Source organism: Corythoichthys intestinalis, chromosome 11, assembly GCF_030265065.1.
Source record: "Corythoichthys intestinalis isolate RoL2023-P3 chromosome 11, ASM3026506v1, whole genome shotgun sequence".
In the NCBI taxonomy this organism is placed as follows: domain Eukaryota; kingdom Metazoa; phylum Chordata; class Actinopteri; order Syngnathiformes; family Syngnathidae; genus Corythoichthys; species Corythoichthys intestinalis.
In genome coordinates this window covers 37,869,757-37,880,817 of record NC_080405.1, presented here as the reverse complement: position 1 = coordinate 37,880,817, position 11,061 = coordinate 37,869,757, and positions in this window count along the sequence as shown.

The following is an 11,061-nucleotide window of genomic DNA, read 5'->3' as shown; positions in this document are numbered from 1 at the left end:
ACTCACGTGACAAGCGGCAGTCGCTTTACATTGGCGTCCATTATACCTTGTAAACTTTGTGTACCGCCATCTATAGACGGGAGGTGGCAAATACACTGGCGAATGATTTTAATGTGCATTTAATAATAATATGCAGAAAGAACGAACAAAAGAAAGAATACTACAATAATTCTCTGCCAACCAGGGGCGTTACCAGAGGTGGGCAGTGCCCACCCACGGACACGCTCTGCCCACCCAAAGAAAACTGGATGTAGCACTAATGGCAGTCTGGGCACCGCGTATGGTATCCCATTCATATAGTACAAAAACAAAAACAAAAATGAAATGAAATGTTGGTTTTGTTCCTGGGGGCGCTACACACATTTACGCATATTTTGATTTTTTGATTTATTTATTTTTTTCCCCCTTTATCAAAGTTTTCACCAGTGTTCACCTGGCTGTTGAGTTTGGTGAGTTTTGAACCATTCTGAGCGGGTCAAAGTAGGGCTCAAAGCGTCGGCGGGACAAAGAATGACTGCTCGGGGGCGCTACATAGTGTATTTGGAATTTGTCTTTACACGGTATCAAAGATTGCACCTGTCTTGACCTGCCTGCTGATTTTGGTGCATTTTGAAGCATTCTAAGGGGGTCAAATTGAGCTCAAAGGGGCTGCGGAACAAAGAATAACTATAATAATAACACTATCTGGGTCAAGACCCAGATAATAATAATAATAATAATAATAATGATAATAATGAAACAGAAGAACCACAATAGGTTACCTAAAAAAACATTATCACCTGCATGTCCATACTGTTCAGTTATGGATGTGTTCTAAGTCAAATAAAATCAAATCAACTTTTATTTGTTTAGACCAAATCACAACAACAGTTATCTCAAGGAGAAAACAAAACATGTTTTAAGGTGGAGTAGCCCTATGCTGGATTTTGACCTACTTGAGCATTGTAGCTTTTTTTTTTTTTTTTTGCCCCCTCCTCCCAGGTAAGACTAATGCCCACCCACACCTGGCATCCTGGTAACACCACTGCAGTGCCAACACTCCCAGTCAAAACAGATTGGACTCCTACATTACCAAGTTATGCCAAGTTGGCCCTTCATCTTTTAATTTATCTCCATCCATCCATCCATTATCTTCCGCTTATTCCGGGGTCGGGTCGCGGGGGCAGCAGCTTCAGCAGGGAAGCCCAAACTTCCCTCTCCCCAGCCACTTCAGCCGTTCCCAGGCCAGCCGAGCGACATAGTCTCTCCAGCGTGTCCTGGGTCGACCCCGGGGCCTCCCGCCGGTGGGACATGCCCGGAACACCTCTCCAGGGAGGCGTCCAGGAGGCATCCGAACCAGATGCCCGAGCCACCTCAACTGGCTCCTCTCAACGCGGAGGAGTAGCGGCTCGACACCAAGCCCCTCCCGGATGACCGAGCTTCTCGCCCGATCTCTAAGGGAGAGCCCGGACACCCTGCGGAGGAAACTCATTTCGGCCGCTTGTATCCGGGATCTTGTTCTTTCGGTCACGACCCACAGCTCGTGACCATAGGTGAGGGTAGGAACGTACATCGACCGGTAAATCGAGAGCTTCGCCTTTTGGCTCAGCTCCTTCTTCACCACAACGGACCGGTGCAGAGTCCGCATCACTGCAGACGCTGCACCGATCCGCCTGTCAATCTCCCGCTCCCTCCTACCCTCACTCGTGAACAAGACCCCAAGATACTTGAACTCCTCCACTAGGGGCAGGATCTCATCCCCGACCCGGAGAGGGCATGCCACCCTTTTCTGGCTGAGGACCATGGTCTCGGATTTGGAGGTGCTGATGTTCATCCCAACCGCTTCACACTCGGCTGCGAACCGCCCCAGTGAGAGTTGGAGGTCACGGCTTGATGAAGCCAACAGCACCACATCATCTGCAAAAAGCAGAGATGCAATGCTGAGGCCACCAAACCGGACCCCCTCAACGCTTCAGCTGCGCCTAGAAATTCTGTCCATAAAAATTATGAACAGAATCGGTGACAAAGGGCAGCCTTGGCGGAGTCCAATCCTCACTGGGAACGAATTCGACTTACTGCCGGCAATGCGGACCAGACTCTGACACCGGTCGTACAGGGACCGAACAGCCCTTACCAAGGGGCTCGGTACCCCGTACTCCCGGAGCACCCTCCACAGGACTCCCCTAGGCACACGGTCGAACGCCTTCTCCAAATTCACAAAACACATGTAGACTGGTTGAGCGAACTCCCATGCACCCTCGAGGACCCTGCCGAGGGTGTAGAGCTGGTCCACTGTTCCACGGCCGGGACGAAAACCACACTGCTCCTCCTGAATCCGAGATTCGACTTCCCGACGGACCCTCCTCTCCAGCACCCCTGAATAGACTTTATCGGGGAGGCTGAGGAGTGTGATCCCTCTATAATTGGAACACACCCTCCGGTCCCCCTTTTTAAAAAGGGGGACCACCACCCCGGTCTGCCAATCCAGAGGCACTGTCCCAGATGTCCACGCGATGTTGTAGAGGCGTGTCAGCCATGACAGCCCTACAACATCCAGAGCCTTTAGGAACTCCGGGCGGATCTCATCTACCCCCGGGGCCTTGCCACCGAGGAGCTTACCAACCACCTCAGTGACTTCAACCCCAGAGATTGAAGAGCCCACCTCAGAGTCCCCAGACTCTGCTTCCTCAAAGGAAGTCGTGTCGGTGGAATTGAGGAGGGCTTCGAAGTATTCTCCCCACCGACTCACGACGTCCCGAGTCGAGGTCAGCAGTACACCATCTTCACTATACACAGTGTTAATGGTGCACTGCTTTCCTCTCCTCAGACACCGGATGGTGGACCAGAATTTCCTCGAAGCCGTCCGGAAGTCGGAACATGGTCCACTCGGACTCAATGTCCCCCACCTCCCCCGGGCAAGGGAGAAGTTCTGCCGGAGGTGGGTGTTGAAGCCCTTTCTGACAGGGGATTCTGCCAGACGTTCCCAGCAGACCCTCACAATACGTTTGGGCCTGCCAGGCCTGACCAGCATCTTCCCCCACCATCGGAGCCAACACACCACCAGGTGGTGATCAGTTGACAGCTCCGCCCCTCTCTTCACCTGAGTGTCCAAAACATGCGGCCGCAAGTCCGATGACACGATCACAAAGTCGATCATCGAACTGCGGCCTAGGGTGTCCTGGTGCCAAGTGCACATATGGACACCCTTATGTTTGAACATGGTGTTCGTTATGGACAATCCGTGACGAGCACAGAAGTCCGATAACAGAACACCACTCGGGTTCTGATCGGGGGGGCCGTTCCTCCCAATCACGCCCCTCCAGGTCTCACTGTCATTGCCCACGTGAGCGTTGAAGTCCCCCAGCAGAACGAGGGAGTCCCCAGAGGGGGCACTCTCCAGCACACCCTCCAAGGACTCCAAAAAGGGTGGGTACTCTGAATTGCCGTTTGGTGCATAAGCACAAACAACAGTCAGGACCCGTCCCCCCACCCGAAGGCGGAGGGAGGCTACCCTCTCGTCTACTGGGGTAAACCCCAGCGTACCAGCACCAAGCCGGGGGGCAATAAGTATGCCCACACCTGCTCGGCGCCTCTCACCGTGGGCAACTCCAGAGTGGAAGAGGGTCCAACCCCTCTCGAGAGGACTGGTATCAGAACCCAAACTGTGTGTGGAGGAGAGTCCAACTATATCTAGTTGGAACTTCTCTGCCTCACACACCAGCTCGGGCTCCTTCCCCGCCAGAGAGGTGACATTCCGTGTCCCAAGAGTTAGCTTCTGTAGCCGGGGGTCGGACCGCCAAGGCCCCCGCCTTTGGCTGCCGCCCAAATTGCTATGCACCCGACCCCTTTGGCCCTTCCCACAGGTGGTGAGCCCATGGGAAGGCGGACCCACGTTGCCTTTTCGGGCTGTGCCCGGCCGGACCCCATGGGAAAAGGCCCGGCCACCAGACGCTTGCCTTCGAGCCCCACCCCCAGGCCTGGCTCCAGAGGAGGGCCCCGGTAACCCGCGTCCGGGCAAGGGAAACTTGGATCCTGTAATTTTCTCCATCATAAGGGGTCTTGTGAGCCATTCTTTGTCTGGCACCTCACCTAGGACCTGTTTGCCATGGGTGACCCTGCCTTAATTTATCTTTCATTCCAAAAGTTTATAAATGTGCCAAAATGCATTTTTTATTACTATAGTTGAATGTTTTTATAGAACTTGATGCAAATTACAGTCGTGTTGTGATGCATGTTGCTGTCGGCATTTCCAACACTCATGACATGAGATAAAACTATGCCTAGTAAACATAACTGTATAAAATATGTACATTTAATAAGTTTCAAGGGCGTAGTTTTGGTCTTAATATTTGTAGGGAGGATATAACAGCATAACCTGCATGTACACTATTTGCTGGGGACGGGACATTAATAAGACCAAACAGATTGGGTGAACGGGGGTCAGGGCTACATTTCTCACCAATATAAACCCAATTAATTGATAGTAAAAGAAATTATTAATGCAAAATAAATCTGTATTGATTTATAATACTTTCACACAGCAAATTTATAAGATATTAATCTGATAATTTTACTTAAATCTAGTCGAATAATTTTCTCGATCTTGTTTTGAGCGTTGAAAGCTAGTTAGCAGATTAATATGTCAGATTCTTCCACTTAAATATTACTATTTGTTCTTGTTAAGTCCATACATCTAAAAGTTGGTCATTTTTCACCAAAATCAAGAAAAAAAATCCCTTCTAATAATGGTTTGAACAATATCAATTCTTGAATTAAGAACATTTCTGACAAACAAGTTTTTTTTAAGATTAAATATACTGTACAAACTTTTTGCTTAAGATAAGTCTGTTAAGTGTATTTTCAGCTAGCTATTTTTCTTTACTCAAGAAATCTGAGTAAAATTTATTTGGAGCACTGGCAGATAATTTTACATTTGGTGGTGGCAAAATCATGGTCTGGGGTTACATCCATTATGGGGGTGTGCGAGAGATCTGCAGGGCGGAAGGCAACATAAATAGTCTGAAATATCAACAAATCTTAGCTGCCGCTTACATTCCTAACCATAAAAAGGGACAAATCCTGCAGCAGGATGGTGCTCCATCGCATACTTCAATCGCTACCTCAAAGTTCCTCAAGGCAAAGAAGATCAAGATCCTCCAGTACTGGCCAGCCCAGTCACCAGACATGAACATCATTGAGCATGTCTGGGTAGGATGAAAGAGGAAGCATGGAAGACGAAACCCAAGAATGTTGATGAACTCTGGGAGGCATGCAGGACTGCTTTCTTTGATGTTCCTGATGACTTCTTCAATAAATTGTATGAATCCTTGCCGAACCGCATGGATACAGTCCTTCAAGCCAATGGAAGTCATACAAAATCTGAAACTTGGATCTCACAGCACCACTACTTAATTCGCTTATGTTATGTAACATATTTTTGTATTTGAAGTACATTTTTTGTTCAATTTTCACACTACTTTCTGTAAGCGACAAAACTTTTGTCTTGCCAAAATTTGACCTTCATGTCTTCATTGAATGATAAATCTTTTTTCAGTGAAACAAATATATTTTATGTACATTTAACATCATTTAGGAGGGTCTTAGCTTTCATATGAGCCATTTCTGAAACCAGTTGAATAATTAAAAGTCAGGTTATTAGCAATTGTTTCTACAAAATGGATAAGCGACAAGACTTTTGTCAGGGACTGTAGATTTACACAGAAAACAAGGGAATTCAAGTTTTTTCCCCCAGTTTTAAGGAGGTGGGTTTTTGCAGTGTATACGTATAAGTTTATCAGGGAGAGATGGCGAGGCGGACTCAGCTGCGGAGTTCAGGCCAAAAAGCTTTTATTCTTAAACAAAGGTTCTTCCGCTTACATACGGGAATGAGTAAAAGATCGAACACAAAGCGCTCCAAACTGGAGGAGAAAAAACAAGTTGACTATGATCAAAAATTAAAACACAAAATGCTCCAAATCTAGGAAAAACCCAAGATGACTGTGAACACTATTAAACAAGACCAATGTGAACGACATGGGTTGGAAAACACTTTGGCACAAGACAAGGGTGATGCAGACCATTTACTAGTATACACAAGAGGTAATGGGGAACAGGTGGAAACAATAGGCGATTAGCTGAGAAGAGGAAGAGCAAGTGCACAGACATGAGGAGGGTGAAGCCTTCAAAATAAAACAGGAAATGACGTGACACACCCCACCATGACGTGACATGGTTCAGGTGATACACCATTCGATTCAAACCTGTTTTCAAAAACTAAACAAAGAAACATTTTGAAAACTTCCAGAAATAAATGTCTGGATTTTATTAGCAAATTTAAATTGCAATATTTGAACAAAAATTAATTTAACATGCACAAGAAATAAAAACTTGTTAATCATCTCCTAACTATCCAGGACTGCAAAAAAAAAAAAAACATTTATCTTAATACATCTCAAAATTGTCTGTCTAAAAAAAAACAAAAATAATTCTTAGTCAGGGAATAACAAATAAAAATGGAGGCGTCCTTCAGGTAAAGCACTACTGTTTTTGTCCACATACACAGCCAAACTCACTAAAAAATGAAAGCTCCTTTAGGCTGCTTTAAGACCACACAAATACAATAAAAATGATAACTGGGGAGAAGAGGGTCAAACCTTGCTTCACTACATTTCTTACAGTTTAATTAAAATTAAAGGGTAGAAAACATACAGGAGTATATTTCTCTCAAAGCAGCTTCCTCCTCGAGTATGAAAAATAAGCACACATTAATGTTATGCTAACTCTGATGGAGGTCGGACTTTCACTAGCAAAATTAGTGGTGAGTTCCTAAACTCCACAACACTGACGTCTCATTACATTACTTACAGTGGCTGCTGCTGGCGGAAAAAAACTTCTAATATCCCTCGTCTTCGAAAGGGGTGGAGGAGGCGGCATGTTGTATTTCCGTAGGGATGTGAATGCGTGTGTGTGTGTGTGTGTGTGTGTGTGTGTGTTTCGGGGTTTAAGTCATCAGCCAATGAAACGTGCGTTTGAGGGGGAAAAAATGGACTTGCACATTCAGCATGTGAAAATGGTTCAATGTAAGTCTGTACATTATGAAAGCACTGTAATTCACTCAATAATGGTAGGGTCAATTCTATCCTTACAACGTATGGGAAGACAATCTAAATTACCTATATAACTGAAGTCATTATATAATATAAATAAGGTTGCTTAAAAGTTGGAGGGGAAAAAATTGAGCATCCTGAAAAGTTGGTATTGTTATGTCCGTACTGTCCCTATGCAAACCTATACCCTTGCTATACTTACTTTGAGGCTTTAAAAAATACACCTTTATAGCAACTTTTGTCTAAGGCTAGTTTGTATTATGCAGAAATTTGGGTGCCTTGATGTTTTTTGCCCCTAGCTGTTTATGTTTCTGGAGCTTAAAAAGTGAAGACATAGCTGTGGTCTTATTTTGTAGCTTGGGCTGTACCGACCAACATGTCTATTTTTGCTGGAGCCCCCCGAGCCCCCCGCCCTTACTTTTTCTGTGGTGAGAGATGCAAATATCACTTTCAGTGAAGTCCCCTCTATTAAAATGAAACCATGCAATTTTTTTGCCTACTCCAAATGATTTTTAAAACCCTGTTTTTGAATAATTTTTGCTACATGACATATTGGAAGCAGTTTCTCCAATACACAAACATGTACTGAAATAATTCAGCTGTAAATAAGTGTAAAATGCCAAGAAAAATGTACTGAACAGCATAGTTTTTCAGTTGTCTGTAAACTTTGTTGTCATGTAATGAGTAACGTCTCAAAAAAACTAATAACACAAAAAATTACTGTCTATTTTGGTGTTTTTACGGAACAGGACATATAAAGGTCACAGTGCTGGGTGGAAAAAGTTTAAACAGTTAGACTGTATACAGTAACTGGTTCAGCAACTTCGGCACTAATAACTCCAACTAAACATTTCCTTGTAGCAGATCAAGAAGAATTTTAAAACATTCCACTAGACATAACTATGTTAGTTCAGTTTTCTTTGAATGTGTGGTGTCCTTCTTTCGTTTGGTTGATTTTAAGTCAGATAATTGTGCAATTGTATAATTTTCTAGTGTTTTATCCATTCAGTTGTTGACTTTGTTTGGGGGTTTGTCCTGTCGCACCATATGCTGAGCTTCATTTGGCTGACAGATAGTTTAATTTCTCTTGCAAAATGTTTCTCTAAATATAGGAATGATTTTTCTGTCCAGGCCCAGAGGTTACAAAGCAACCCCAAATTTGAATACTTCATCAACGGGATGAGGTTTTGATAGTTTTGTCCCCAAACACACACACATACAGCAGCTTTTCTTCCTTGTAAACATTTCATTTTCTCATACTTAAGTTAAATTTAACCTGGAGCATTTTTTAAGGGAGGTTGGGGGGAGGGATTGAGTTTTCCAATATATGATATAGTTTGTTACTTACTTAGGGTTTGTCAACAATGATGTTAACATGTGCCAGAGATTTATGAATGTTATGAAAGCCCTGACACACGATGGGAATGCAATGAACTATTTACGCCACGGTGTAAGAATACTCCATCAGCTCAGTTACCGCAATACTTTATATACAATATGTTATGTATGATATCATGTTCCAAACATTCTTGTTTTGTATTTTGGAATTAGAAGCACTTTTAATAAAAGCATGAACTAATTAAACAATTCACTGCCATTGACAGCGATAGCTATCAAATCGATTTTAACCAGGATGGGTGGGACTGAAAGGTGTTTCAGCAAGGGCATAGGTTTGGTCTCAACATTGGTATGGATGATATAACAAGTCAAGATATCCAAGGACTGATCTACATCTGAGGCATACCAAAGTACTCTCATGAAATTCTGATGTGTGATTTCTTCTCACAGATTTTTTTTCATGTCAGTTCATGTTCTTGTCAGTGTCCCCCCTGAAGTGGACCCATTCTTGGATAGCTCCCAGTTTTGTTTTGTTTTTGAAATAAAGGGACTTGCACTCTGAAGCCACCGCGTTGCATTACCGTAATACACATAATACAAACAATGATCCAAATGAGGGACGGCTAGCTTGACTTCGTTGTTCCTTGTGGAAGCTGTCCTGACCGCAGTAGTTTTGCAGGTTAGCAGGTTCACACAGTTTATTGTGATGCTAACTCTGTTGCAGGTTGGACTTTCTGTGGCAAAATTAGTGGTGTTTCCACCAACTCTACAACATTGACGTCTTTTTACATTACTTGCAGTAGCTGCTGCTGACCGGAAAAAAAAACTAATATTCCTCCCCTTCGAAGGGGGCGGCATGTCGTCTACATGAATCTGTCACGAGGGGACACTTCAATCATTTGAAGTTTTAAAACAAAAACATGGTTTGGGTTCTGATGACTTTTTCAGTTATTTACATAAATCAAAACATCAAAAAAAATGGTGCTGAAGGTTTTTTACAAACATTTATAACTCTCACGAAATCACCTCACCCAACAAGAATACTTTCTAAATTATACAACGGTGTACTGGTGAGTAAAGGGGGGAGCACACACTATGTGAAGGAGAAATGGGAAAAAGAAGGGAGGATTATTATTACAGACGAAGAATGGACTGATACATGTAAAACACAATGGATTACGACTAGGTCAAACAGCTGGCGTGAATTTTGTTGGAAGAACACAATGAGGTTTTTTGTTACACCGGTCCTGAAAAAACTATCAATGGACGGGAGATGCATGTTGGAGATGTAGCAGCAGAAGAGCAAACCATTTCTATATATTCTGGGAATGTGTTGTTATACAACAATACTGGTTGGACATTTATTATCATCTACAAAAGATTTTTAATTTTGACATCCCCATGTCCTTTGTTACCATGTACTTATGTAAAATAAATGTACAACAAATTAGCTGTAATGAAAATAAACTCATCCACATTCTACTGGCTGCAAGCAAAAAAGCATTGACAAGAAAGTGGCTTAAACCTGAACGACCAACAACAGAGGACTGGATTGACGTAGTTCGAGAGATTTTCATTATGGAGAGGATCTCCTACGCACTAAAATTATAACTGGACATGTTTTACTTGATGTGGACAAAATGGACAGAATATGTTAAGCCTGTACGAAATGATTTTGGTTAATATATGCTTATACATAACAATTTCTTTCATGTAAAAAATATGGTGAAGTAATAGGTTCCTTGCTCCTCGGTTTTTGTTTTTACTTTATTATTATTATTATTATTTTTTGTAAAACCTTATTTTGTTTAAAAAAAAAAAAAAAAAAAAAAAAAGGAAAAGCAGTAGAAAACTGTAAAAAAAAAAATGTTTTTTTTCCGTCTGGTATGTTGAAAGAACAAATGGCTTTTCAATAAAAAACAATGAATGTGAAAAAAAAAAATCTGTCGGGGCTGTGTGACTGTGTTTGGAGGTTGGGGGGCCAATCACGCGTGCGTTTTGAGGGGGAAAATGGATTGGCACATTCAGTAAAAGGGGATAAATGTAAGTCTGAACATAATGAAAAAAATTTCCTTAATAATGGTAGAGTCAATTCTATCCTTACAACATATGGGAAGACAATCTAAATCACATAAATATTTGAAGTCATTATATAATCCAAACAAGGTTGCTTGAAAGCTGGTGGGGACAATTTGAGCATCCTAAAAAATTGGTAGTGTTATGTCCCTACCGTCCCTATCCAAACCGACCCCCCGTTTCAGAGCCATCCAATCCATTTGGACTCGCAGTGAAAGTGTTTTTTTTATTCATAGTATTTAAATGACAGACCTATAAGGGAAAAAAATATTCATAGTATGTATTTAAATGACAGTCCTATAAAGGGCTAAATTACCAAAAATAGTCACTTACCCAATAAAGGGTTAAAAAGCGACACCATACGTTAGTCATAGATCGAGGACTCCCTGTTCAATTCATATGCAGTACCATCATTTACCCACAAGGAAGTGCACGCGAGCAACGTACTCGTGCTTCATCACTGCTGCCTGTCCTTTCCCATTTTCCCTTGCTTTTAGTGGTTATTACAAGTAGCGAATTGGCAAAATTTTCACATCTGTAAAATATTAGTCAGCATTTACTA